Source organism: Somniosus microcephalus, chromosome 10 (genome assembly GCF_052327205.1).
Source record: "Somniosus microcephalus isolate GS21.2 chromosome 10, FLI_Smic_1.0, whole genome shotgun sequence".
Taxonomy (NCBI): Eukaryota; Metazoa; Chordata; class Chondrichthyes; order Squaliformes; family Somniosidae; genus Somniosus; species Somniosus microcephalus.
Genome location: NC_140996.1, coordinates 190,675,315 through 190,681,952, shown reverse-complemented (window position 1 = coordinate 190,681,952; position 6,638 = coordinate 190,675,315).

Here is a 6,638-nt window from a genome sequence, read left to right as displayed (position 1 = left end):
AAAAGACAGCAAAAAATAACAAAAAGATTGATTAAGAAAGGGAAGATAGATTATGAAAGTAAATTAGCAAAAAATATAAAAACAGATAGTAAGAGTTTTTATAGTTATATAAAAAGAAAAAGGGTGGCTAAAGTAAATGTTAGTCCCTTAGAGGATGAGACCGGGAAATTAATGGTGGGAAATATGGAGATGGCAAAAACACTGAATGAATATTTTACATCAGTCTTTACAGTAGAAGACACTAAGAATATCCCAACACTGGACAAACAGGGGGCTAAAGGGGGGGAGGAGCTAAACACGATCAAAATCACTAAGGAAGTGGTACTCGGTAAAATAATGGGACTCAAGGCGGATAAATCACCTGGACCTGATGGCTTACATCCTAGGGTCTTGAGGGAAGTGGCGGTAGGGATTGTGGATGCATTGGTAATAATTTTCCAAAACTCCCTGGACTCGGCAATGGTCCCGGCAGACTGGAAAACTGCTAATGTAACACCCTTATTTAAAAAGGGCAGTAGACAGAAGGCTGGAAACTATAGACCGGTTAGCCTAACATCTGTGGTAGGTAAAATTTTGGAGTCCATTATTAAGGAGACAGTAACAGGACATTTGGATAATCATAATTTAATAGGGCAAAGTCAGCATGGTTTTATGAAGGGGAAGTCATGTTTGACAAATTTGCTGGAGTTCTTTGAGGAAGTAACATATAGGGTGGATAAAGGGGAACCAGTGGACGTAGTGTATTTAGACTTCCAAAAGGCATTTGACAAGGTGCCACACAAAAGATTATTGCTTAAGATAAAAAATCACGGGATTGGGGGTAATATTCTGGCATGGATAGAGGATTGGCTATCTAACAGAAGGCAGAGAGTTGGGATAAATGGTTCATTCTCAGACTGGCAATCAGTAACTAGTGGTGTTCCGCAGGGGGCAGTGCTGGGTCCCCAACTCTTTACAATCTATATTAACGATTTGGAGGAGGGGACCGAGTGTAACATATCAAAGTTTGCAGATGATACTAAGGTGGGGGGGAAAGTAGTGAGTGAGGAGGACATAAAAAACCTTCAAGGGGACATAGACAGGCTAAGTAAGTGGGCAGAGATTTGGCAGATGGAATACAATACTGGAAAGTGTGAGGTTATGCACTTTGGCAGGAAAAATCGTAGAGCAAGTTATTATCTTAATGGCAAGAAACTGGAAAGTACTGAAGTACAAAGGGATCTGGGGGGTCCTGGTGCACGAAACTCAAAAGGTTAGTATGCAGGTGCAGCAAGTGATTAAGAAGGCCAATGGAATGTTGGCTTTCATTGCTAGGGGGACAGAATATAAAAATAGGGAGGTATTGCTTCAGTTGTGCAAGGTATTGGTGAGACCGCACCTGGAATACTGCGTGCAGTTTTGGTGTCCATACTTAAGAAAGGACATACTTGCTCTCGAGTCAGTACAAAGAAGGTTCACTCGGTTAATCCCGGGGATGAGGGGATGGACATATGAGGAGAGGTTGAGTAGATTGGGACTCTACTCATTGGAGTTCAGAAGAATGAGAGGTGATCTTATTGAAACATATAAGATTGTGAAGGGGTTGGATCGGGTGGATGCAGGGTAGATGTTCCAGATGATGGGTGAAACTAGAACTAAGGGGCATAGTCTTAGAATAAGGGGCTGCTCTTTCAAAACTGAGATGAGGAGGAACTACTTCACTCAGAGGGTGGTAGGTCCATGAAATATGCTGCCCCAATAAACTGTAGAAGCTACATCATTACATAAATTTAAAACAGAAATAGACAGTTTCCTAGAAGTAAAGGGAATTAAGGGTTACGGGGAGCGGGCAGGAATTTGGACATGATTCTAGGTTCGGATCGGTCATGGCCCCGTGGGTAGCGGAGCGGGCCCAGGGGCCGTGTAGCCTGATCCTGCTCCTATTTCGTGTGTCTAATTCTGTTAGATGCAGGAGATGGTTCTGTGATAGTGGATTGGCAGTTAGGATCAGATCAGCCATGATCTTATTGAATGGCGGAGCAGGCTCGAGGGGCCGATTGGCCTACTCCTGCTCCTATTTCTTATGTTCTTATATGTTCTTATGGCCTAACATCCCTATTGTTGTAAAACAGCACATCATCCAACTCATCATAAAAATGCCAGCCCAGATCCATTTGTATTTCAAAAGCATAGGTTTATTCTCCATCATTCTATGGGGGGAAAATTCAGTTGGTTTGCGCCTCCCATTAGTGCCTTAAGAGGGCGCTAATGGGGCGCAAAGCAACTGGCGCCCGGGCGCGGTGATATCTGCGCCTCTCGCGAAATTGGCCGGACATTTTGCAGCGGTGCTAAACAATATCGCCCGATCTCCTGCGCACGCAGATCTTGACGTCATTCGAGAGTGCAACGCCCTTGAGATGCTCCGGGATGGAAATTGAGTGGCGCCCCCTCCTTTCCGCCTGGCGCAACCAACGACAGTTTGACTGGAACGCTTCCCAGTCGCTGTGGGGCTGGATGGGGGGTGCTATTTAAAGGGGGCCACTTCCTGGCTTTTGTGTGGTAGCCATTTTTGCACCACTCGTTCTGAGAGAGAGAGAGAGATTTTGAGAGAGACAAAGAGAGAAAGAGAGACTTCTGCATTGAGTCAATGCTGTCTGAGGTAGTTTTGGCTTCTGACCATAACTTTGCAGGTACTTTAGTTTTTGACCTTCATAACTTTGATTGCCTAGATACTATGGGGGCTGCAATGGATGGGAACGTTGTCCTTCTCCATCACATTCGGAGGGCACAGAGACGCAGAGAGAGAGAGTGGCAATCATGGCCAGACGGAGGAGGGCCAACAGGCCTCTGTACAGGAGACCTTACCCTCCCAGGGTTTTTCGCTAACAGTTCTCCTACATTAATATGTCTGAGGAGCAGTGTTTGCGAAGGCTGCGCTTCAGCAAGGAGCTGGTCACTGAGCTCTGCCACCTGCTTCAGCCAGATCTGCAGCCCCAACTGAGGAGCAGGACATCTCTGTCGGTGGCAGTGAAGATAACAGTGGCTCTCAACTTTTATGCCACCGGCTCATTTCAATCAGCTACTGGGGATATCGCCAATATCTCCCAGTTCGCGGTGCATTGCTGCATCCGTCAGGTCACAAAAGCCCTCTTTAAAAGGAGACGAGAGTACATCTCTTTCCCCATGACCCCGGACAAGCGGCAAGAAGGCGCAACGGGCTTTGCGATGATAGCGGGCTTCCCCATGGTGCAGGGCGCCATTGACTGCACGCATGTGGCTTTGCGTGCGCCGCAAGAGAATGGCTAAGATTTCCGCAACTGAAAGGGCTTCCATTCCTTAAACGTTCAGTTGGTCTGTGAGCACAAACAGCTGATACTCGCTGTCAATGCCCACTTTCCTGGCAGCAGCCACGAAGCATTCATCCTGCGCCAGACTTCTGTGGCAGACCTTTTCCAGGCACCGCATCACCCAGGAGGTTGACTTCTCGGGGACAAGGGATATCCTCTGTGCACCTGGCAGATGACACCGCTCCATCCGCCCAACACCCCTGCTGAGCTGCGATACAACGAGAGCCATCAAGCTACCAGGAACATCATTGAGCACACAATTGGCGTGCTCAAGCAACGGTTCCGCTGTCTGGACCATTCTGGAGGAGCCCTTCAGTACTTGCCTGAGCGAGTCTCTCACTTCGTTGTTGTGTGCTGCATGCTGCATGCTGCATAACCTTGCAATCCTCAGGACCCAGCCAATACCACCAGGCATTGGAGCACCAGCAGAGGAGGAGGAGGAGGAGGAGGAGGAGGAGGATGATCATCAGCAGCACCAAGGCGGGAGGGAGGCACACAATGTACAAAGTGGAAGGGCCGTCCGTCAAAGGCTCATAGCAAGTCGCTTCTAGGCCCCTTCTGAGGAAATGGCTTCTGCCATTCAAACAACCTGAATGAAACCATCCCGCAACCCCTAAGCCGGTCAAGGCAACAATGATTGCAAAGACCAAACATGTACATTTTGAATACAGAAACTTCTTTATTTGACAAACTCTGTGTGTCTCATTTCCGCATGACCAGCTAATAGAAAGAAACACCAAAAAAAAGTAATTAACATAACTGGCTCTCACAACAATGTCCAAAACAGTTACAAAAATTTGACCACGAACCTCGGCCTTTAATAAAACAATGAACAACATTTTGTCACACCTCCTACTTTTTGCCCTTTGAGGGTGATCTCCTTCCCTTGTGAAATTCCCCCCTTCCCACCCTGCAGCTTCTCCGTAATGGGACCCCAGTGGCTGGAGCAAGGCTGGTGGAAGGCTGCTGATTGTCACAACCTGAGACTGCAGATGCCCTTGAAGGACAGCCTCGACCAGCTCTGGGCCTGGAGGGCCCGGCTGCAGACTGCACCAACTCTGCATGAGTGGCAGCAGTCTGTCCTACAGGCGGTGGCAACTGCAGTGGAGAAGTGCCAGTGGTGGCAGCAGGAATGCTGTCATCTTGAGAGAAGACAGCAACTCCCTGCTCGACCGACATACTGGCACTCTCACAGGGCAGCACTTCAGCATCCGGAGCAATCTGATGGAGCACAGATTGCTGGCCTGCTGCGGCGCGGTGAGAGCCCTGGGGAAATGTGCCTGATCTAGCGAGGGGGCAGCAGTCAGTGCTCGCGTGGCCTCAATCTGCGTCTGCATGAGACCAGCCAGTAACTGCATTGCAGCACTAAGCATTTGCGTGGCAGCCGCCTGTGCTACAGCGAAGTGCTCCACACTCTTTGCCAGTGATTCAATGGATTCGGGCACCCTTGCCACTGCACCCATGAGCTCAGTGTGCCTGTGCTCCGTCTGGGTGCTCATTTCAGCGAGGACCTGCTCCTCCTCTGCGTCCAGTGCAGTAGGACTCGATGGCATACTCTCCCTCCGGGGAGAAGGTCCCTGAGCTTCCCTACCCCCATCGCGTTGCTGCAGCCCACTGGGTGCTGGAGCTTCACCCTCATCAGACCATTCCCCCCTACTCCCCTCCAGGAAAGGCATGTTCCCAGTGTGGGCATGGGCTTCCTCAGGAGAGGGTGGCACTAATGCTCCGGCTTCCTCTTCCTCCTCGCCTTCAGCTTCACTCCCACTGGCAGCTTGAGGGCCCGTCTCCTCACCTGGTGAATCACCATCTGAAAGCAGGGAGGTGCAAGAGTGGCTTTAGCGTGAGGATAGGGGGGCAGTAAGGGAGGAAGGAGTGCAGCGATTTAGTAATTTGGATTGAAAGTGTCAAAGGCTGGTGTTGTGAGGAAAAAGTGGAAGGAGAGAGGACAAAAAGGTGACGACCTTACCATTGCTGTCCAGAACGGTGTCAGCGTCTCCAGTGGCGATGGGACCAATCACCCGGCTTGCCACAATTCTCTGGACGCGCACCTCAAGATCGCTGAGGGGTTGCAGCTGAAGCCGTCCTCCGCCGGTCTGTTGCTGCTGTCTCCTATTATGAGATAGCTTGGCCTGCAAGAAAAAGGACGGCGTCTGAGTAAATATACAACCATGGTCTTGCCTGAAATGCCTGCCATAGTTGAATAGCCCTTACTGTATGCAGCCATGGTCTTGCCTGAAATGCCTGCCATAGTTGAATAGCCCTTACTGTATGCAGCCATAGTCTTGCCTGAAATGCCTCACATAGTTGAATAGCCCTTACTGTATGCAGCCATGGTCTTGCCTGAAATGCCTCCCATAGTTGAATAGCCCTTACTGTATGCAAAGTGTGGAATGTGCATGTGTGTTTGATGAAAGGGCCATATGTGTTGGATGAGTGTTGGGCATTGGGGCTTTTAAGACCCTCTGGCCATAAAGTGAGGTTGAGCTGGAGGGATGGAGAGGTTTTGAAAAAAAGGCACTCACCCTGACGACCCGAGTGAGGTCGTTGAACTTTTTCCTACATTGAATATGGGTCCTAGGCACCATGCTGCTTGAGGAGACTCTGAGCCACCTCCCTCCACACTCTTCTGTACTCACGTGGCAAAGGCCTCCTGCCACTCTCTAGGTACAGAATGGATCTTCTGCGCTCCACCGCGCCAACCAGAACCTCGAAGGCCCGCTCGCAGAAGCGCTGTGCTTGCTCCCTGGCCCTCTCCATAGTCCTTGGCTGCAAGATGTAGCCACAGGTCTGCCCAGGCTGAGATTCAAGGCTCCAATGAGCAGGGTGTGGCTGCAGAGCAAGATTGACCCTCCCCTTTAAGAACTGACCGGCGTCAGTGTGTCTGTGTTCAATCGCTAACTGACAGCACCTGCGCTGCACCCGCCCTCTGAAGTGTAGGGGGTTTTGTTTTGGGGTTTGTGTCTGGCCAGTCAGGCGTCTCTGAGCTGCTCCAGCCCCGTGCGGTTCGAGTCGCTTCCCCTCTGGTTCTGACCACCGGACTTATTACGAGCAGCGATATAAACAAAACGAGACCAGTGGTTTGTGTTAGATCCGTGTATCTTGATGTTGTGTGTCCTTCAATAATTAGACAAGAGACTGCAGGGAACAATCAACAGGTGTTTACTGGATGAGGGTTACTCTAAAACTAACTATACAGATCCCTACTCAGGGTTTATATACAGGTGTGGTCACTGCCGGTACTACAGTATACAGGAGCTGTAAAAAGTAGTTCTCCCCTTAAAGGTACATACACTACAATTCGTCCCCTTTTAG